The 24,167-nt window shown below is 49.6% G+C and overlaps 1 pseudogene; it reads right to left on the bottom strand.

Moving 5' to 3' along the window:
- Nucleotides 1–1,103: 1,103 nt before the first annotated feature.
- LOC144947985 (glutamate--cysteine ligase catalytic subunit-like) overlaps nt 1,104–24,167 on the bottom strand; it is a 49,802-nt pseudogene continuing 26,738 nt past the window's right edge.

Raw genomic sequence — 24,167 nt, 5'->3', positions numbered from 1 at the left:
ATACAGGAGGTCTTTGTCTTTTTCGTTATAACCTGGTTGAACGCTGTGTGGACATGGGTGGAGGAATCAATGAGTGAAGTTTACAGGAACGGTGACCACTCACCGATTCCTACAGCACACACACACTTAGCGTCAACAGGAATGGACGGAAATATTTTCAGAGCATTTTATTTCATGAATTGTCTGTGATGGGTAGAGGAGAGTGTAACGACACACTTTTTACTCGCAGCCATCTAACCAAAAAACAATTTTTAATTGCATCGGGTCGTGAAAGCCTGCACGCGTTAAATATGCACACGCGGTCACTTCCGTCCACCTTTGTATTTGTTAGTCTGCGTTTGACAATTCACACACGGTTTCCTGCTGACCTCACCTGAAACCCACAGACCACCAGAACTTCTACAAAACCTTGTCTTGTTTTTTTTCATATCCAATTATATGAATATGATGTGAAGCGCCACGTGAAACAATACATTTATAACAAGTGAAGTGACGGGCCACGTGAAAACGAAGCATGGCCCGCGTCTTGCCCACATACCACAGGACAGGGTCCCTGCTGTCCTGGGGTGACCTGGCGCTCGCCTTTGGTTTTATCAGAGTGTGGTGAGCGTGGTGACCGCAAAGAGCGAGGTGAGTGCAGGGAGCAAGGTGAGCATGGTAAACATTGTGAGTGTGGTGAGCATTGTGAGCGTTGCGAGTGTGGTGAGCGAGGTGATTGTTGCAAGTGTGGTGAGAGAGGTGATTGTTGCAAGTGTGGTGAGCGAGGTGATTGTTGCAAGTGTGGTGAGCGAGGTGATTGTTGCAAGTGTGGTGAGCGAGGTGATTGTTGCAAGTGTGGTGAGCGCGGTGATTGTTGCAAGTGTGGTGAGCGTGGTGATTGTTGCAAGTGTGGTGAGCGCGGTGATTGTTGCAAGTGTGGTGAGCGCGGGGAGCAAGGTGAGTGAGGAGAGTGTGATAAGCATGGTGAGCATGGTGAGTGTGGTGAGCGTGGTGACCGAGGTCAGTGCGGTGAGCGAGGTAAGCATGGCGAATGAGGTGAGTGTGGTGAGGATCGCGAGCATGGTGGGCGTGGTAAGTGCGCTGAGCGTGGCGAGTGACGTAAGCTAGCCAGTCTGGCAAGCGCCGTGGCTGAGCTCGTGCAAGGGGTCCGCGCCATGGCGGTGGGGCCGCGAACGCGACAGGGCGTCACAACGCAGCATCAGGTCATAGTTGACGCGCTCCGAGATGACGCTGTCGTGTGCGTAGTCGGGGTGGCCGCTCACGAAGGCGCGAAGCCGCTGGGCCGTCGTTCCTAGCTCCCCTGGGGGAAACCAACGAGACGCGCACGCGGTCGCCGCAGCGTCGTCAGCGGCAGCGGAGGAGACGACGACGACCACCGCTCCCATGCACGTAGCGGTGTGCGGAGTCTCTCGCGCACGTTAGGCGCCCGAGCTTGTCGCACCACGCAACCCGATCAGGATTCCTGAGCCCGGAGAGCGCTTGGATGGGCGACCACCGTGCACGCCGAGGCGTTACATGCTGCTGCGGTGCTACGTCGTCGGCAGCGGAAGGCAGTGTCCCCAAAATCAATTGTACTGTACAACGCTCCCGCTTCTATGCTCCTGGCCATCAACAATCTGCGGTCATCACCTCCTCGGTTGCTTCCCCTCTTATGGCTGCCATTCCAACACTGGTCTCGTCTGTCGGCCATCATCCCCTGCATAGCGACGATGAGGCTTGCACGAGATCAGGACTCATCATCGCTCGCACTTGGAGAAGGGGTGATGATCCACTGGAGTGCACTCACCGGACGCACGCTTGCTGATGAGCTCCATGTAGTGGGAGATCGTGCACCGAGTCTCCACGTCAACCTCCATGTCTTCCAGGAAGCTGTTGACTATGGGGACGAGGCCCTGGAATACCCCCACCTGTGCTTGCACAGCACATGACAGCACACACCACAGCACACCGTAAACACTACAGCACACCGCACACATCATAGCACACTGCACATATTACAGCACACCGTAAATACCACAGCACTCTGCACACACCACAGCACACCACACACATCACAGCACACCGTAAACACTACAGCACACACCGCACACATCACAGCACATACCGCACATCACAGCATACTGCAAACACCATAGCACACACCGCAAACGTCACAGCACACACCACACATATCACAGCACACACAACACATCAGAGCACAGCCCACACATCACATACCGCACACACCATAGCACACCGTACACACCACACCCCACACCACAGCACACCACATTACAATTGATCACACTGCACCGCAACACACCACGCCATGGCAGGCAGTGTCAGCTGCAGCCTTCAGTTTATCAGTGTTACTCTCACCAGGCTTGTCACGTCGCTTTGTTGCATCAAAGGATGGCGACAAATGGCAATGGCTTGGTGGAGGCCTGAATCCAGCAGTGTATTGATCATGGCTGATGATGATATGTGGGATGGATCCATGACTGAAGTGGTGAGCCAGTCTGCAGCACGGGAAGTGCAAGTGACTGGTTTCAGTGGAGCTGCATACTTGAAGGCAGCTCACATGATCACTGGGAGACGAGCTCTAATCATAATGTACAACTGTCAATCCACCGCTTCGATGATGGCCTCCCCACGCAGTCATGGGGTTTTGACCATTCATCACATGCGTCAGCATGGGGTTTTCATGGGCACGGGGGGGGGGGTGCGTGGCGGAGTCTCCAGAACTGGTTTAGATTTCGCTCACCAACTGATGTTAGCCACAGCATGCCGACCACTATGCCACCGTGTAAAACGGTGAGCGAGACGTTATACAGCAGCGATTGTTGCGGTGCTCTGGACAGCCATGGCGGTGGATGGCAAAGGGTGAGCATGATGCTGCAAGAGCCCACAGGGCCTGACACTATGAGGATAGCTGTGCGCCCTGCCCCGCCGGGTTGCCCACCTTGCCGTTGATGATGGTGTCAATGCTCATGAGGATCCCCACCTCGCCCTCGGACTCGGTGCCGTCTGCTGGGGGAGCGTCCACCTCTGGCCACGAAAAAATAGAAACCGCATGGCAATTTGACGTTCACGCGAGTTGGCGAGCGACCGTGAGCGAGGTTAAGCGCGCGTGTGATGCGCACAAACATGCATGGCAGGCTGGGGTAAAGGCTTGGGTTGCGAGGAGGTCCAGATCGTTGGCTTGGAGATCAGAGTGGCTGAGCCCGCACCGCTGCGATGAGTAGATGGTATCAGCCCGGTCAACAATGATTGCTCAAAAATTACAAAATCCATGACGTAAAAAAATTTGGTTCTGCACTTAACTTCGCCAAATTCCAGCTGTGAGACTTCAAATATCGCGTTGACTGCCATGCAACAAACATTGCTGTTGGCAGCGGGGCAAGTAGGAGAGTGCTGCCCCCTACCATGTGACATGGAGGTCATTTGCAGAAGGGATCTCAAAAATAGTTCCGGGATATTCACTTCTGTGGGCTATTGGCTAACACGGGGATGGGTCACTGCCATGTGAGATTTATGAATGTATTCTTCATCTCGTGACTCGACACCGAGAGCACAATCAGAGTAAAGTTGTGAAAAAAAGACGTCTGATTTGTAATGGCTCGACTTGCCTGCCTGAATGTCCTTCCTGAAATAAAACATCTCTTCCAGCACAGCGTTCCTCTTCTGCGCCTTCCTGATGTTCTGATCTACCTGCGACAGAAGAGAATTGACGGTCAGGGACGTGCCAAACATTCAGGCGGCAACCTTTTGCACCAAAGGTGCTTGAGAGAAGCAATAAAAAAGTAGCAAATTTAAAAAAATAACATTTGTAATGCGCTGCACAGTTTTTGTAAGATTGAGAGCCTGGTGCTAAAAAAATCCCAAGCTCTGAGGCCCAATACAGTGACTCCTCTACGTATGAACATTCGACTTACGAATTTTTGGAGATACGAACAGACCGAACAGTCGTAAATTCAACTGAAGCGCAATTGATGTCAGTGGTGGCATCTACATCTGAACCTTATGGTGGGACCCCGGGGTCCCGAATAAACGGATTTTCAACCGTAACTAATTTGTTTTTGCCGACTCCGTCCCACCACACACAGAAACGTCGCAAACCACCTGGCATTGATCATTCTGTTGTCATGTCGTCTAAGCGCAGCGAGGACGAATGCGCAGAAGAAGCAAAACTTTGATAAAAATTACTTTGCAAAGCAGTTTATGCGAGAGCCAGGGGCTTATGGGACCCCAGAGTCGCGCCTATAGGTTCATCTGCAGAACATGAATAATCAGTGGCATCTACATCTGCAGAACTTAAAGAACCAGCGGCATCTACATCTGCAGAACCAGTGGCATCTACATCTGCAGAACATGAAGAAAACAGTGGCATCAACAACTACATGAGATACTTCAACTTTTGAACCCATTCCCCGAGTTTAGTGTACATGCCGTACAATGGGTTTGGAATCGACGGGAGTAAAGTTGGACTTATGAACAAATCGATTTATGAACAGACCTTTGGAACCTAACTCGTTCGTAAGAGGAGGCACTGTATTTAGACGCTTAGGCCAACTCTATGAACGTGTGTTTGTACACGTGGGAGGAAAGCAGAGCACTCAAAGAAAACCCACTGTGTGTGAATGGAAGGGGGGGGTTGCAGATGGAATATAGATGGCAATGAATCCACTTGCTGCACTGCCATACCCTAGCCTGAGCCAGGAGATGGCAACCTTGCAGCGCTAGCGGCACTGTGTGGGGAGCGGTGTGCGTAACGAAAACGTACCGTTAGTCACAATGCTAACGTGAGTCGAAATTATGGGGTCATTATGGGAGGTGAAACGTTGACTGAAAAAACCGTCATCCTGATGTCACTGTTAACCGAGGGACTAACGTACAAGTTACATTTTGTGTGGAGGTTTTTTTGTTGTTTAAGCTATGGGAGGAAACCAGAGAACCCGGAGGAAACCCATGCAGAACAAAATCCACTCATAAAGGTACCCGAGTCGGCAAGAGAACCCAGGGCATTCTAACTCTGAGGCACAAGCTCTACCATTGTCATAGGCTATCCGTCACAATCGAGGATACTTGTCTTCCATATAAAAGTCGGATTATCTGTGGGCCCGAAGATGGCTGAAGAAATGGATCTGGGATTGACAGATTCTGCCGCAGCTCAGGCACGTGTCTAGAATCAGTGAGTGTTTTTTTAATCAGTGAGTGGGTGGAACTAGGTTAGGAAGTCGGGCTGCAGCGTCGTGCTGTTTCAAACATTCCCGCAATTCCTCTTCCTGTTTCCGCTGAATTGTAATGCGACCTGGTCGAGCCTCGCCGCAATGCTCACACGTGCCCGAGTCGGGAATCGAACCCAGGCCATTCTTACTCTGAGGCACAAGCGCTACCACTTGCGCCAGCCTATATACAAGTGGATGGGTTGCAATGCGACCAGGATGAGCCTCCCGGCAGCGCTCGCATGGTCGGTGGGAGGGACGCGACTCCTTACCTTTGAGAGTGGCACGAGGAAGTTTAGACCATAGGAGAGGATGACGCGCGTGAGCAACACCACAAACACCACGTACGTCGCGTTCTCAAAGTCCGTGAGCTGCACCTGCATCACACGCTGCCTGCTTCATCTGACCCACACTGCTCAACCACCACGATTGCATGTCACAGCACACTCACTCAGTCCTCCGCTCACTCACACGCTCATCCACTCACTCACCACTCTGCATGTGACAACAACAATAACACACTCGCCCACACACTCGCCCACACACTCATTCAACCACTCAATCGCCCACTCACTCACCCGCTCACTCATTCACTCACTAACCACACTGCATGTAACAACAATAACAACACTCGCCCACCGACTCAATCGCTCACTCATCCACTCACTTATTCACCCACTAACTCACTACACTGCGGGGTCAGAACGCTTCTGGTTCTGTTTCTTCGCATGCACTGCTCCATTTTGAAATTCGCTCCTCCCATCATCACCTCTTTTCCCAAGCCTCAGAGGCATCTCAGTATGACTCCACCTCAATGTATAATCCGCGTCGCCCTCTCGGAGAGGCTTACGTCCATCGGCCGGAACTCGACGCGCCACCCGATGTTGGTGTTCGGCGGTGGAGGCTTGAAGCGTAATGTCTGCCAGTTTGTGGACTGGATGCACTGCAAAGCACATGCACACGGACACACGCACGCACACGGGGTGGGCGCTCCGGTCAGCGCCCATGATCACGGAAGACACGCGCCGATCCCTTGCGGGTGTTCTCCAGTCAGGCTATCACTTCTCACGGAATATTCTATGGGGTTACCAGTTAGGCAGGCACGCGACTGGTAGCACCGCAAGTGGGGAATTCGAGGGTTGGCAGGGCGGATCGGTATTAACCAGAGGTGTGGACTCGAGTCATGTGACTTGGACTCGAGTCAGACTCGAGTCATGAATTTGATGACTTGCGACTCGACTTGGACTTGCATAACAATGACTTTGTCCCACCTATGAGATGTGGACTCGAGTCATGTGACTTGGACTCGAGTCAGACTCGAGTCATGAATTTGATGACTTGCGACTCGACTTGGACTTGCATAACAATGACTTTGTCCCACCTCTGGTATTAACACACTTTTATCTCAAAGCAGGAAGATGCCCGGGTTAGATTCCTGACTCGGGGACCTTTCAGCGTGGAAATTTGTGTCCGTTTTTCCTCCTGTTCTTTATGGGTCTCCTACGGGTTCTCCGGTTTCATCCCACAGCTTAAAAAAAAATACACCATGCGATGCAACTGACGTTTGCCAAACAACATAAAATCCTGAAATTTACCTGCAAATGACTCAAATTAGCAGCACACAGAGGCAGCTGCAGCAATATCGCACCCCCCCCCCCCCCCCGCTTATGCAAAAATTGGCGGCACCCTCCTGCAAAATATTTTTGGGACCTGGCGAGACCTTTATGGGTAAACAAGCGGAATAATAATATTCATAAAGTACACTGGCGGATGACTCACTTCAAAGTGGTAGGCCTCGTTCTCATCGTCGTCGGCATAGATCTTCTCGCAGAACAGCACGAGGGGGTCGCGGATGAAGAGGTGAGCAAAGTGCTGAGCGAGCAGCGGATCGATGCCTGTGAGCCAGAGGCACGGCTCATGCAAAAAGATACAAAGTTCCCCCCGTGTGCCCTTGAACAGAGGCTGCTGCGAGGGGAGTACGTGGCCAGCACCACGTCCAACCGTCTTTGTCTCCCCAGTAGCGATGCTTACACACCACACCGGGTACTCATTTGAGGCTGAGTCGACCTAGGGGAGGCCCACGAACAGTTCAGTTAATCATCACTGGTCACCAGTTTCGTAGAGCAGCACGCGCTAACTGCTAAACTACCTCTTCTCCACATGCACACACAGCTCATGCAAACACACATTGCATGTCACTAGAATAAGAAGAAAAACATTGCATTGACAAATCTAAAAATAAAATAATTACAACCAGCTTCATTAGGCGATAGCCAGAAATGGGGAAAATTCCTCCTGTTTTGGTCTTAATTGCTCCTGGAATTACCAGCGGAAATATCACAGTACTCGAATTGTAAATGTTATAGGGTTTACTCTCCAACACCCAACTGGTGTGCTGAACGAGTAACTAATTGGTATGTTTTGTTTAAGTGACAAACCTTACCGATTGTCTTGATATCCTCGATCTAACCAGTTAAAAAAGCGAAGAGGGGAGAGCTGGAGCAGATGGAGGTTGGGAACTGGGGGCCTGCAAGGGACACCAGCCAGTAGACGCACTCAGCCCAATCACAATCGACGTGACGTATCATGATTTCCTCGCCGGCATGCCTGTGGTCACGCAGCACCGAGTCACGTGCCCTCGACCAGTGAAAGCAGCAGATAGTTGCACCGGCACGGCAAGTCAAAAATACTTTGGTGTTTCACAGCATGCGCAATTAATCCATAACCCCAATAAACGGTCGGTGAAAGTGAAGGAGGGGAGAGGTGAGCATGGCGGGGGAGGTAATTGTTGCAGAGAGGTGAGCGCGACGGGGGAGGTGAGCATGGCGGGGGAGGTGAGCATGGCAGGGGAGGTGAGTAAAGCAGGGGAGGTGAGAATGTTGGGGGAGGTGAGCATGGTGGTGGAGGTGAGCCTGGCAGTGGAGGTGAGCATAGCAGGGAGAAATTCCGTGCCTGCATCCAGGAGCTGCAGGTGGACGTCCTCGTCCTTGGGCAGCTCCAGGTCATTGAACTGCGCTCCGCCGGGCGACAGGAAGCTGTCGATGGAGTCAAACCGCGACTTGGCGATTCGCCACTTGCACGTTGTCAGGGGCTGCAAAAAGGGAGATGCGCAGATTGACATTTTGATTGTGAAGATTCTCAGTGGTGCCAGCTCAACGCTGTCGCCTCATGGCAACGACAACCGAAGGCTGCAAAAACAAATGGCAATCAACCCGGTGCCTAGGAAACAACGCGTTATGATGTTTATTATTTATTTAAAATGTCCAGAGCTAAATGTTCTCGATCCATAGTCACGTATTTTCGCGAGCACGTACATACTCCCCCTGCAGAGTTAATTGCAACGCGGTGTTTAGCACCGACGAGTCACGAGATCTCAAGCGCTGTCCAGTGATCAGTTAACAGGCGCGAACAAGGAAGCACAGCCAAATCAGGGCTTGAATTCAGCCAGGGGCTTGTCTGGGTTGGCGATCCAGAAGATGTTTCTGATCCCGGCATGCCCTTGCCTCCCCCAGGTTCCCAGAACATTGCTCACTGGACAGAAGCTCTGCTTCACTCTGCTGTCCAGATATATAACTACCTCTTTGAACACATTATCAGCTAAATCACTGATTCTGGTCTTCTCGGCCTCCAAATGCCGAAAACATATGGTACATCATAAGACCTCCTTTGCCAGTAGCAAAATATAATAGTTTTTTTACCCTTTTATTTGGCACAAAACTGACACCTTTTTACAAGGGATAATGTTTGCATTTTGACCACAATACCTGTGGTCAAAATGCAAACAAAAACAGCACTCTGATAATGTATGCATTGTCCTTGAAATTGATTGGTCCACACCAGAGACGGTCTCATATGGTGTTCGACCAGATGACGCCAAAAGGCACACGTGCCTCTCTCTTACATCTCTCATGCTTACATGTCCTTTGCATTGCACTCTCATGCTCACATGTCCTTTGGATTGCGCTCTCATGCGTTTGGATTGCACCGCTCTCCATTCTTACAGTTACATGCTAATTTCTCACATCAACATCACTAGCCCTGTCCACTTCTTTATGACCCTTGGGCTACACCCATTTCAAACATTTTAAAACAGTCTGCCTCAGCAGCAGATCATGCTTTCCCACCTGATGACGGACACTTGTGTTGCTCCCGAAACGTAGTGATTTATTTTATTTTATACCTATGTTACTTCACCGAAAGATCCAAAGAGTGTAGAAGTCTTAGGGCATGACTACGTGATGCAGACTACGTACCAGGACATCGGACAATGAAGATGAAGACCTCATCCCTCAAACAGCCCGGGGGATGGCAACCCCTGAGGTGCTGTCGGTGGAGCAGTGCACCGACCCGGCGCGCGACGGCTCACTACCATCGGGGAAGGAGCGCCGGATGGCATACTCCAGCCTTTCAGAGCTCCTGCAAGCCAAGGCGTGGAAACAAAGTCTCCGCCGCCATTTCCCCCCAAGTGGAAACCTCTGTGGCGCAGCCCGCGCTTGCGGCTGCCATCTTGTCAGAAGAGCAGAGCGCAGAGCCCGCCAAATCTGAAGCTGCATCCAAATCGCCTGTGGAAATTCTCTCCGGTGACGACTGCCCTTCGTGAAATAATTTACAGCCGCCGGAGGGGACTGGGTGGCCGTCAATCGGCGGTTCCTGATGAACACCGACTTAGCGGAGTGGACCGAGGTGGAGTCACTGATGACGACGCCCTGGCAGTGTTTCTCACGATCCAACCGTCAAAGAGGACCATGCTGACTCAAGCCTTTGACCAAATGGCAGCAATTTACAAGTCACCGTCGAACATGCACCACAAGTTCCCCTCGACTTCCATAGCGCACTTTTGGTGCTAGTGAAGGCTGCCTTTCCGAGGATGGACCACAACGGAGTCGACTCGTTGGTCCTCGAGAGATTGCTGGCTTTGGCTAAGGACCTCAACATCGTCCTGCCGCCTGTAGACGACCATCTTTCGCCTATCAATGTTGCAAGATGCATCCAGGCTCAACAGCTCTTGCAATGGCACAAGGGGTTGGCGGGGTGTACCACGTCCTGTGAGGGGACGAATACACCTGAAGACGAAGAGCCCATCCCAGCCTGCGCATCGACCCAGAGCGGAGGCGGGTGAGGGGACGGCATGGTGGGACGGGCGGAAGACCAGCGATGGCGGAAGACATCTCGTCCTGGGAGCGGGCTCGTCATGTACTACAGCTGTGGCCTGCTGGGGCATGTCTCGTAGGGCTGACGCGTGCCACGACGATGCCTCCCCGGACCACCACCATCATCTGCCCGACCGTCCTTTGCTCCACTGCACCCGAAGGCGAGTCACAACACATCCCACACTCGGCCCCTGAATCCGCCTCACCCATCTCTTTCGTTCAGTTTCCATTCCGGTCGTGCGTCGGTGCAGGAGGATTCTGACTTCAATCGGGCCGGCCAGCCGCTCCTACTGGGTCAGTGGTCAAAGCTGGCCAATTGAGTGGTGGCCGTGACTAAAGGTTCATCCGCTGTCATTTGATTGATAGAAGGGGTTGAAATTAGGATGCTCGTTGACACCAGTGTGTCAGCGACCATCATTTCAGAGTTGATTTATAATATCTTGACCCCTAATTGTTGTTCCTTATGCTCCGTCGAAGCTCTGTGCTTCGCCACAAACGGCGGCTCATTGGGAGAATAACAGCAGAGGTGTGCATTTCGGATGTCAAATTTATGGGGACCAGTTCTTGTTTCAACGTCCTTTGCTATTCCTTGCTTGCTCGGGACTGATTTTCTGGGAAGGATGCCCCTGGAAATTTTTATTGACCAGGGGTGCCTGGAATTACCATCCGGCCGTTGAATAGCATTCTTGCCTTCTCCCACTCGCTTGTGCACAGCTAACGCTACCGTGCAAGCATTTGCATGTAGGATGGTTAAAATTCCCCCCGACACACAAATGTTGGTCCCCCTACGATTGCGAAAGCCACTAGACCAGGAAGCGACGGCGGGAGGAATTCTCTTGGGACCTTCTAATGAAGCCAGTCGTGGATTGACGTTGGTAGGGGCTCAGATGTTGGTATCCAACGATCAGGAACCCTTCATTCAGGTTCATAACGCAGGGTTTAGACACGTTGTTTATCGAAGAAGATACCATGCTAGCTCATGCGTCACCAGCGCTTTGAGGGAAGCATCGTTGGCAGTGTGGGTGCCACATCGAATACGCCGCCGCACCAAAGTCCTGATGAGGGGTGGATGGATACGCTTTGTTCGGAGAATACGGATTTGTCCAAGGTCCAGAGGGGGAAATTGAGGGGGCTTTTGCGCGAATTTTCAGATGTTTTTAGCTAAAGGGAAATTTGACATCGGCCGCACTACTCTTTTGAGTCATCACATTGATACGCGTGACGCTACTCCCATCCGGCAGAATCCCTAGCGGTTGAGCCCTAAGGAAGAAGAACACGTTCGGCTGGTGGTTGATGAAATGTTAGCCACAAATATTATTTAATCATCCACCAGCCCATGGGGAGCCCCAATTGTAGCTGTTAAAAAGCAGGATGGTAGCTTGCGCTTTTGTGTTGACTTCCGTAAGGTTAATAAGGTCCCTGTTGCTGATGCGTACCTTCTACCTCGAATGGACGATTCACATTATGCCCTAGCAGGAATGCGGTTCTTTTCCACTCTTGATCTCCTATCCGGGTTTTGGCAGTTGCCGTTAGACAAAGCCTCTAAGCCCAAAACAGCCATTCATACACCACAAGACTTGTTCGAATTCAATCAGCTTCCGATGGGTCTTCATTCCACGCCGGCTATGTTCCAGCAATTACTAGAACTGGTTGTGGCTGGTCTCCAGCGGGACTCGTGTGTGATATATCTCGATGTTATAGTTTTCAGCCGTACGTTTGATGAACACCTGGAACGGCTACGCACTGTCTTTCTCAAAATGCATGCGGCCACCTCCAGAAATTGGTTCGGTATCTTGGCCACATAGTAAGTGAATCGGGTATTGTAATTGACCCAGACAAAACCGCGTGTGTTCGTATTTGCCCGACCCCCACGTCGGTGGGGGAGGTGTGCAGTTTAATAGGATTCGCATCCTATTACCACTGCTTTTTAGTCAGGGTCACTACCATCATTAAACCTCTCCACTCCTTGATGGAAAAGGGTCATAAATTCTATTGGGGGGAGGAGGAGGCCGCATTTGTTGCGCTTCGGGGTGGCTTGGTGAACGCCCCTACCCTCTGCTTCCCTGACTTTTCCTTGCTGTTCTTCCTTGATACAGACGCTAGTAACACCAGAATTGGAGCTGTTCTGTCTCCAGATATCGATGGCATCGATAGGGTTGTCGCATACGGAAGCAGAGAGCTGTCTCTGGCCGAACAACGGTACTGTGTCACACGCCGGAAACTGTTAGCTATTGTGGTTTACGTGCAACAGTATCGCCCCTATTTGTATGGTAGACGCTTTGAGGTGCACTCTGACCACGCAGCGCTACAATATGCGCTGCGTGTTGAACAGCCATCTGGCCAACTTTCACGTTGGTTGGAGGTCCTCCAGGACTATTCCTTAAATGTTACCTATTGTAAAGGCTCCTGACACACGAACACTGATGCCCTGTTGTGATTACCGGGTGCGCGTGTTTTTCGGGCTCCGGGCGCTGTAATTCACCCAACGAGTACTCGCCCCCTTCCCTTGTGGCAGCAGCCGAGGTTGTAACATCTGAAGTGGCCGCGGGTCCAGTGGTGCGTGACGCCGTCATTGGGTTGGACCAAGACGAATGGGGCGCCTCCAGGTTGAGGTAGCTTCCCTGCTTAAATTGTGACGCTGTGTCAGTGAGGCTGATGTGGGTGGGGATCGACGGGTGTCACCTTTCTCATTCTTAGAGGCGGATTGCTCATGCATTGGGACAGAGGATTGTGCCGTTATAACATTGTTGTGCCCACTGCCCTGCGGGGTAAGGTCATTTGGGTGGTACACGAGCACCTGTTGCACCTGGGTGTGCATAAGACGTTGGCTAACTTAAGCTGGACTTCTTCTACCCTAGCATGGCTGAGGATGTTACTAATTTGTTGAAAGGGTGTGTGCAGTGCATGGGGCGGAAACCGCTGGTGTAACCTTGTTGTCCACTATTGTAATCGATTCAGGTCTCCTGCGTAAATGAACTAGTTGCTCTGGACATCCCTGGTCCATTTCCCACTACCCCTCGTGGGACTAAGTATTTCCTAGTGGGAGTTGAGCATTTTTCACGATGGCCTATGACCTGGCAGCTCCCCAACCGGTCGGTGGCGACGATCACTGAGGCATTCCTCAATGACTATGTAATGGACAAGGGTGCTCCCGAACGTCTTCTGACCGATCAGGGCAAAAATAAATTATTCAAAATTGTTGCGCAAAGTGTGCGATTTGTTGGGAACAAAGAAAGTACGCACATCACCATACCACCCGCAGACGGAGGGCATGGTTGAGCGTCTGCACAGGATTCTGACCTCTACGTTGAGCCATCAGGTCAGCGAGTCACAACTCGACAGGGATTTGCAAATTTCCGGAGTCCTAGCTGCATATAGGATGGCTCCTCATGCATCCACCGGGAACTCACCGTTTTTTTAATGTACGGGAGAGAACACAACCCCCCGATTGATGTCCAGTTACAAGCCCTGCCCAACAAGGCTAAATCTAAATTTTCTGATTCCGTGCACTAAGCCTTCAAAAGCTTTCCTAAGCGCGGGAGGCTTCCAGGGAAAATTCCAATTCGCATAAATTAGCAAATGAGCGGCTGAGGGGTTCCCGTGCTTGTGCACATGAGTGGGCACCTGGGGATAGAGCCTGGTTGCACTGTACACAGGTAGTGATGGGTACGTCGCCCAAATCATTCAAACCTTGTGTGTATGACCCTACCCCACACTCACACACTCACAACGCATCGCCCTGCATCTGCTTAACACAACAGTGTTGAACAAGAAGACAAACCACCAACATGCACATATCTGGAATAAGAAGAAGACTAATAATAAGAGTGCGTCAACTATTAGCTGATGATGAAGAACATTGATGATCATTGAGTTATGTGGATATGGTCGTTTAGAAGTATGTTAGTCGTTCTTTTTGTTAATTGCGTAACTTACCAATGAATTAATTGATGAAACTAAACGTCTAGAAACCTACGTTACGAATCCACACACTCGCAGAGAGACTATTGTGTTGAAATCTTTCTTTTGATCACAGAATCTTGCCTGCGAATTAATTGAAGCCTTAGCCAATTGATAAGCATTTGCTGAAGCAGGCACACTGCCACACACCATTATTCCAAGATATTTCGTTAATTACATAATCTTACCAATGAATTCATTGAGGCCTACTGATGCCTTCGGGACATGTTTCTTTATTGCCGTTCGTTTGAATATCGTCACATTCATTTTAAAGGACTTTTTCCAACTGCCATATATGCTCGTGTTACTCTCAGGAATGAATATATTGTTCTGTTACCCAATTTTACAAACGTAACCATTGAGGGTTAAATGTACGGATTAATGAGGAGAACATCTCCAGGTTTACTGTGTGGACAATTCCAAACATAAGAGTTCGCATATTAGAGTGTTATGTTTTTGGTTAGAAATTTAAATTGCTTAACACAGAAGTGTCTGAATGGTGCCTTCCAAAGTTCATACGTAATAATCTTAATTATGAGAACTGTATCCTGCGGTGAGATTTGAATTTGGAGACCTGACATAAAAACACTAAGACGCAATCAGTAACTGTTAAAGCAAGAATAATTGTATTATCCTGATTGATAAAACAACCCTAGACAACGAAGCCGACCTTAATTTAGCATAATTACATCACACTTGTATAACTTCATACAATTCATTGTATTATCCCGATTGATAATACGACCCTAGACAACGAGGCAGAGCCTAATTATCATAACTACATGCATTAGCATGATTCTATGCATTTGCATAGCTGATCACAATTAACATTAACAATTAGCATCATATATGCACATACTTACATAAATCAGCATGGTTTATGATAATTACGCATTTTCAATTTTAATGTAATTTGTATTATTTTAATAAATTTTATTAATTTTTCAAGACCCGACGTATACAACACCATCCACAAGTCTCCTGCCTGCTTCCGTGCCTGCCAAGCGTCCTGTCGGCGATCTGGCTGCCAGCGGTTGGATGCGGCACCGCCTCGGCCATTACCTGCCCTTCCTCCCCTTCCTCCCTCTCTGCCCACAATGGGCAGAGAGGAGGCGGGTGCAGTGGCTGGCCGCTTGCGCACAATTGCTCCATTGTGTTGGCGTGTGCAGTAATTGGCCGCTTGGGCACAAGCGCTTCCACGTCCATCGCCCACCATTTTGGCCTCGCCCCCCCTCCCTCCCGATACGTTCCTTTCATTGGCTACCATAGTCTGATGAGCTCCCCCCTCCCTCTCCCTCCCCCCTCAACTCTCTTTTAAGGGATTACATCTTGAATCATTGCCTCACTTGATACAGCTAATCTGGCTGTGACGGTCCCACCTGATGACGGAGACTTGTGTTGCCTCCGAAACGTCGTGATTTTTGTTTTTATTTTATTTTACTTTCTACGTGACTTTACCGAAAAAACCTAAGAAGAAGACGGAGACCACACTGGTCTATTATATGGTCCATCATTTGGGTTCACAGTTGCATTGCTTATTTATTATTAGAGTTTATATTGTATTCTCCTAAACACATACAACTCATGCGCAAACACTTTTTACATACACAAAACTTTTTAGTATTTGTGTATATATATGTTATGTTTTTGAGAAAAGTTTTGTAATATGTATTCTTCCCCTGGGCAATGCCGGGTATTTACCGCGAGTGTCTTCTTTGGCTATTGTTCACAATTGCACCCAAAACAAAAATATCCAACTCATTACGTGCCACCTACTCGTCACCTGCCAGCAACTGGAAGATATTCAGTGACAGAACTTAAACCCTGATTGCAATACACGGCTTCATAGATGTCGTGCAGCCTGAAAAATAGTTGCAAAGGTCAAGAGGTCACCATGGCCAAACACCGTTGGTGCGACCACACCTCACCATCGCTGCCTTCCCTCTGCCAGATCCTACAATCGTTTTATAGTCGACTGCCAATCCCCAAGGTCTGCTCAGTCAATGAACGATTATAAAATTAAGTAGAAACATTCTTGGAAATGAGCCAGCGCCACTGAGGTTCTGGGTTTGAAGCCAGGTCTCAGCTGCCTGTGATTAAATCTGTGTTCTCTAGTACAGTGAGGTAATGGTTTTAGCCAAGTCACCAATGTCTTGAACAAAAAAACCCCACGTTACATTTGGTTCTGCAGGAATTGGAAGCCAGATGGTCCCCCCTCATACAACACCTGGAAGTTCACAGGATGGAGGGTCAGCTGTGTTTCGGTTGTATCCCTCTCTCCCCTTAATTAAAAAAGTCACCTTTGGCTTATGCTGACGGTGTGTGTACACATGCGTTACAACGTGATGTGGCAAGTCTGTACATGACCTCAATAAAAATTAATAGAAAGAAAATGTTAAATTTGTTCTGCACTTAATTTGGCCATGAAAATAAAATGAAAATATCGGTGTTACTGCCGTGCGACGCACAAGTGAAAGAGCGCTGGATCTGATGGCACTGTGAAGAAGGTATCTCAGCGTTAGTTCTCTGATATCCGCTTTTGTGGTATCCAATCTCTTAAACAGGGGGGGGGGGAGGAAGGAGGGTGTCGGAATCTCCAGCGTGAAAGCAGATAGAGCGATCAGAAGGGGGGGCGATCGCATTTGGCGGGGTAAAAAAAATATTATTATCGTCACCTCGAGTCCTCTCTCCTGTCGCGTTCGGTCGTCATTTGCGGCAGAGGCGATGCTCCAGCGGCAGTCAACGTCCGACACGAGCCCCCGGTAGAAGGGGGTGGCGGCGCCAAGGGCCATCTGCAGGAGGGGCGAGCGCACAAAGTCTGATGGTACTCGCCAATGATGTAGGGAGCCAGCTGTACTCACTGGCACTCACAACGATGGGACAGAGCAGCCAGCTGTACTCACTGCAACTCACCATGATGGGACATAGAGGAGCCAGCTGGTCGTAGATATGTCGCGCTTCTTCTATGTTTCTGGCCTGCAGTGTAACCTGTGATGCAAAATAGAAAGCTTCCGAAGCCGTATTGATCATTTTCTCTCTCGCCTCTGTCTCCGTTTATGCGAGAGTGAATGAAATCTGTTCACGGAACATATATTTCTCAATCGTTTTCGTGTCGTAAGCCAGTTTGTGGGATTTTGCAAAACCCGCTGTGGACATGAGTGGGACCCGAGAGGGTAGGCTTATCTAACTGGGGTGCCACAGTGGCTAGGAGATGTTAACTACTTTTCCTGGTGTACAGGAGATCGTGGGTTCGATTCTGACCCTGACGCCTATATATTTGGAGTTTGCACGTTCTCCGCATGGTGGCATGGATTTTTCCTCCGGGTCCCCTGGTTTTTCCCCTCCACATTTAGAATCATCATCGCACGTACAGAGTATTTGGCTGCTGCTATAAATTGCCACACGATAATGATGATAAGCCCACGTCGAGCTATCATTTGTGATAGTCAGGTCCCTTCTGAAAAAGAGCTACGTAGCTCAGTGGGCCTTCTTATCATGAAAAAAATTTTCATGAGAAAAAATAGTCTAGTTTCAACTTGCTACACCGTTGTGAAATGCCTGACAATAGTTTAATAGTTTTTTTCTTAGCTCTACCTGCAGGCAGCAGTTTCCCGTGCCGAATCCCGTCGCGTCCATGTAAATGTGGTCAGCCTTCATCGCGATGGCCGCTTCATCGTCACCGTGCGGGATTTGGTCTGTCCCTGAAGACTAGGGGGGTGGGGGAGGTAGACGAGGGGGGAAGCGAGGTTTGAAGCGCAGCACATACTCCTGTTGTTGTACGTTGCAGGTGAAAGGGAAAATAATGGGGGAGGGGGTCGGCTGGTTTTAATGATACCCACTTGGTACGTTCACCACGACCTTCTCTCCTCGCCTCTCGTGGATGTTCCTCGTAATCGTACTGCGGGCGAGAGACGACAAAAAACGAAACCCGATGACGTTTCTGTGAATTTCAAATGAATGCAACGGCCCTCCGTAATGGTACCCCGCAACATCAACATTATCTGCCCCCTGACGTCAATCCCGGGGCACCACGGTGGCGAGATGTTAACAACATTTCCTGGTATACAGGAGGTCGTGGGTTCGATCCCTATGCTGCCACCTGTATATTTGGAATTGCATGTTGTCCCCTTGGTTGCGTGGAATTTTTCCGGGTCCTCTGGTTTTTCCCTCCACATTTAGAAACATGCGTTTAGAGTATTTGACTGCTATACATTTCCACACAATAAGAAACTTTGTTGAGCTATCATTTTTGGCCAGGTCGCTTCTGGAAAAGAGCTGCATAGCTCTGTGGGCCTTACCTGGTGAAAAAAAATAGTTTATATTAGTTTACTCCAAAGTACTCGTTTGAGGCTGAGTCGACCTAGGGGAGGCCGAGGACTGGTTCAGATCATCGTTATTCGTGTTGACTATGAGTGGGAATCTAACTCGGGACACCGGGTTCAGTAGGGCAGCGCACTGACCGCTACTACACTATCCCTCCCCACACTGTCCAGATCTCACGCACTCACTCATGTACTCACTCCACACACTCAAACACTCGCCACACACTCTCACCTGAAGCGCGGGTGGCAGGTGATAGCCTCGTCCGGCAAGAACACAGACGCAGATAGTCCATCTCGGTGCTGGGGCACACACTCAGGCTGAGAGAAACCTGGGCAGCCGAGTCTGCATCAACAGGAGCCACGCACAGGCGAGTCAGCGAGTGAGCGAGGGCGCCCATACATGAATGCGGGCGAGCCAGCTATACGTGACATGCAAGCTGGCCCTCCCTGTTTGAACCGAAATCTTCACAGCGACCGGGTCGTACAGCAGCGTGGTCGTGAGAGAAATGAGGGCAAATATTCCAGGCGTAGCATTCTGTGCCGGGCTTCTGGGAACATCTGGGCGGGCCTTGCGCTTTTTAATTCAGATAGAAAAGTAATTACTTTAAAACTGCTTGTTGTTGTGTTTAGTTTGTTGTCCTCCCCACCCCCACCCTCCCCCTGCACACTGCGATTAGCCCGGTTGGCTACGTTCAGTACGAAAGAAGTTCAACATACATATGTAGCGACACAGCACTGACTGCTGCACAGCAGCTGCACCTGAAACGTATGGCAGGACTCCGGGGTCCAAAATAAACGGAAGTCAAAATCGGAATAAATTAAAAACGATTTTCGCGACTCCGTCCCATGGCGCACATAGACACCGCGACCCACCTGTTGTCATGTCGTCCAAGTGTAGTGAGTCCAACTGAGTCGCAGACGTTGTCCTGCTCCCAGGACAACGTCTGCGACACAACCTACACTTGGGTGTTGAATGCTCATCAAGCCATGCTATGGCAGAACTAGACATGATTCACTATCCCGGCCCGGACCACAAGCTGGGTCCCGGACCGCGTGGCTAGAGGCTTCTTTAACCCGACCGTGGATCTTCATCACCAGCAACACAAAGAACCCCGAGCCCCTCACTGGGCCCCCGTTATATTGTCCTGGGCTGGGCCTAGCTCCACCCCTCGCCCCGCCCACCTTATAGATCTCTCGAGCTCTTTCCTGAAGGCTCCCCGAGAGCTATTTTAGACCACGTGCCCGCCCAGCGGCCCCCGTCCACCGGTGGCCCCCCTCCAATATCATCTAGTCACGTATCGGCAGGTCAACCAGCGTATCATGCCCCAACGTAACCCTGGCTGGCTGACGCTCCCTCTCGCTCCCTCACAGGGAGCCCACACCGCACACTGTACGTGGTGCCTCCGCGCTGACCAGCGCTCACCCAAGCCCCGCTAGGGCTGCTACTACACCCAGTAAGCGGGCTACACATAATGCCAACACATTATCCGCCGTGGCTTCATAAGCCCGGCACCCCACAATGGCAATCACAGTCACTACACAAGCACAGTGAGGACGAATGCGCAGAAGAAACAAACGTTTGGAACTTTGATTAGAGCATCATGTAGAGCTCGCAGTGGAGAGCGAGAGCTCTGGGCTGCTGGTTCTGGGAGTGCACTCGTCTCATCGTAGATGTCGTCATCACCGCCGTTGTCGCTGCCGCCTTTGCCCGATCATTGCGAGGCCGGACAGTAGTTTGCTTTCTTGGTCGACGCCGTCGGTGCAACGTGGACAGGGCCGTGTCTAGGCTGGGTCATACAGAAGTGTAGTCGTGAGAGAAAGAGGGGGCCGGAGTTGGGGGCGTGAATGTAATGAAAGAAGGACGGTGCCTTCTGCGACTACCTCGTCTCCGGCTGAGTGTGTACACCGTACGCCACCCGCACACACACAAGCCTCAATAAGGGAGAAGAGATCTACGACACTACACATACATACAAAGGGGCTCAGCTTGCACGCAGGTGCCTACTTCTTCTCCTGAGAGGAGAGCGACGCCGACGACACTCCCTCTCACCTGGGGAAGGTGGTGAGGGAGCATATTGTCTCGTTCGAGCGCAGCCGAGCCAGCACGTCTCTCCGCCGCAGCCTCATGCTCGGCTCCACGCTGGCCAGCTCGGCCATGGAGCTTCCGTACGGCTGCACTGGGATACCCTCCAGCATGTAGCTGCCATACTCCAGGTGCCACCGCGATGGGTACCTGCCGCATGGGAGAGATATTACCATTATTATTATTATTATCGCGTTGCTTCATCCTGCTTGTTTGTGCACGCAAGGAAGTTTCACTGAGCCAAAATCACTCTCATTAAGTGGAGTCCTGCCATATTTTCATAGCAGCGTGGAGATGATTGATATGTATATTCTAATTCAGGCAATTTTGCGGGTATTTTTTTCTTCAAAATAGGCAAACTATTTTTTATTTTACCAGGTAAAGCCCATTGAGCTTTGTAGCTCTTTTCAGAAGCGACCTGGCCACAAATGATAGCTCAACGAAATAGGTTCTCGTGTGGACATGTATACTAGCCAAATACACTATAACCATGATGGTAAATGTGGAGGGAAAAAACGGAGCAGCTGGAGAAATATTCACGCCACCACAGGGAGACCATCACAAATTCAAAATATACAACGGGCGTCAAGGTCAGGATCTAACCCATGACCTCCTGCACACCAGGCGAGGTAATTAACATCTCGCCACCATGGCGTACCCTTGGATGCTGGTGTACAACGGGCCTTCTCCGGCAAATGACGTCACGAGACTTTTAGCGTCCACTTTGAAGGAGACGGCAGGCGCGAACCATGTGACCCACTCATGAACTGGCCGTTCCCGTGATGGTTAGTTGCATTCGTTCGACCGCGTTTGATTCCACCATAGCGCACTTCTCCTCTCATCCGTCTTTTTGGTGCAATGTGCCTTTTCGTTTGGTTAATATTTTCACGTTTTAGTGATCCGATGTCGTCCGTTCCTCTGTACCACGGATCACTCTGTCGTTGTTGTGCTCGCGCCTTGCTGATGCACCACGGACCTTTGTCGAAAAACTGCTGGGTAACTGGCTAAACAGCATACTCCGTGTAAGAAATAACTGTTCTGAAAGATGTCCTGCGATGCCACATTTTACCTTCTTATGCATTTCGTCAACAAACGAAAAGTATCCATAACATAGGTGTTTTGGGTTAGATCGCGTTAATATAAATGCGTCGTAAAACCTGCCACCACCCAACAAACCCAACTATTAAGGGTTGTCACGTAAACAAAACTTGCCAATTACTCAGTAGTTCAGCACAATTGTGTGTTGGAGAGTAAACCCACAACATTTACAATTCGAGTACGACGTTTTGCAGGTAACTACACCCAGCATCATCAGGCGAGAGCCATAATTGTCTTAGAGGTGGGGGTAATTGTATTTGAATCCATAGTTTGAAAAAATATATATAGCAGTGTAATTTCGATTCCATTTTATGGAACTCAATTGTTAGCCCGTCATAGGATGGAAGCTGTCATATAAAAAATGTAAATTAATGTGTCATTGTAAATTTTATTAGGAAATGTAGCATATAAAGAAAAAATTCTTAACTTATTAAATTAAATTAAGGACGTTTAAAGATTTCTCGGTATACAATATTTTGTGTGAATCTCTTATCACTGTTCAAAAGGTTTCCTTGCAGTTGGCTCAGTTGGCTATCCTTGATGAACACTTTGATCCGCTGAGGATATGTAGATCTAGACAGAGCCACGTACAGCTGGCCATGGAAAATACGGGTTAATTGAGATAAATACCCACATTTTCAAAAGTCTGATCCTGCAACTTGATGATCGTCATTGCATATGCAGGAATTATTGGAATTTGTCGTCGTTTCAGTACGAAAGGAAAAGTGACATCACTTTGAGTTAGGTCGATTCTCGGGATGAAGACGATTTCGCCTCGGTTGCATTCCAATACAATATTTGCGGTGATTAAGTTATTTTGTAATGATTTGACCATCAAACGCGTTCCATTACAAAGGCCATTCTTCGGGTTAAGATTTCGCAGCAGCATGATGATAACGCCTGTCTTCAGTGCCAATGTGTGTGAAGACATTCCTGAAGGTGTTTAAGCGTGAAGAAATTCTGGAAGGTAAATAAATGCGTCCACAGAATCTTCCGACACGATCAAGTCAGAGCTGTAATGATTTTGGATATCTCCGGACAGCTGTGTGATGATGTTTCTGTTCATATCGAGAGTATCCTTGTTGGTAGGTGCCATAATCGCTTTTTTCACAAGTTCTTCGGCAGGCATGTGTTGCAAGCTTTGACCGTACATTGCGGTGACCAGATCATCAACCGTGATCATTTGAGGTGGAATTTCAATGGAACCTAACCGCAATCGAGATAACTCCGTCAAAATTCCCAATCCAACTTTCAGCAGCCAATTGTTATGCTCATTTTGACCATCACTCCGAAGGTTTGCCGTGAAAGTCAACTTGCAAAAATGCTGCTATAATACGCTGGATTTGATACAGCACTCGACGGCATCAACATGTGTGCCTTTTGGTACAACCGGCAAAGTCTGTCTGAAGTCGCCACCGATAACGATGACTTTTGCACCAAATGGGCATTGAATCTGCGCGATGTCACGCAGCAGCTGATCGATGCATCGAAGGCCATGCTTTGTCAGCATCGTAATTTCCATCAATTATTATGAATGAAGCTCATCGTTTCGCCTTTTGGCAAATTAAGTCTCATCGACAAAGAAGAGGTGTCAAGGAGGGGAACTGGAAGCTTGAATCCGCTGTGCACAGTTCGTCTGCCTTGCAGTAAAGTAGCTGCGATTCCAGTGGTGGTAAAAGGAAGAGCGATGTGACCTTTTTCACAAACAAATGAGAGCAGCGTGGAGTACAGGAAAGTCTTACCAGATCCGGCAGGATAATCTAAGTAGGAATATTCTTAGGTTTTTTCGGTAAAGTCACGTAGGTAAAACATTAAAATTAATGAAAGTAAAATAAAACCAAATAAAAATAAAAATCACGACGTTTCGGAGGCAACACAAGTCTCCGTCATCAGGTGGGACCGTCACAGCCGAATTAGCTGCATCAAGTGAAGCAATGATTCAAGATGTAATCCCTTATAAGCAAGTTGAAGAGAGGTGGAGAGGGGGGGGGGGGTTTGGAGAGCTTATCAGACTGTGGTAGCCAATGAATGGAAACGTATCGGGAGGGAGGAGGAGCGGTGATCAAAGACTTCACGTAGTGCTCAACACAATGAATGGACACGTGTCGGGAGGGAGGAGGAGCGGTGATCAAAGACTGCACGTAGTGTTCAACACAATGAATGGAGACGTGTCGGGACGGAGGGTGAGCGGTGATCAAAGATTGCACGTAGTGCTCAACACAATGAATGGAGACGTGTCGGGACGGAGGGTGAGCGGTGATCAAAGACATCACGTAGTGCTCAACACAATGAATGGAAACGTGTCGGGATGGAGGGTGAGCGGTGGTCAAAGACTGCACGTAGTGCTCAA

The sequence above is a fragment of the Lampetra fluviatilis genome, chromosome 48 (genome assembly GCF_964198595.1).
Source record: "Lampetra fluviatilis chromosome 48, kcLamFluv1.1, whole genome shotgun sequence".
Classification (NCBI taxonomy): Eukaryota; Metazoa; Chordata; class Hyperoartia; order Petromyzontiformes; family Petromyzontidae; genus Lampetra; species Lampetra fluviatilis.
The sequence above is the reverse complement of the archived record's forward strand: the minus strand, read 5'-3'. Positions and strand labels throughout refer to the sequence as shown.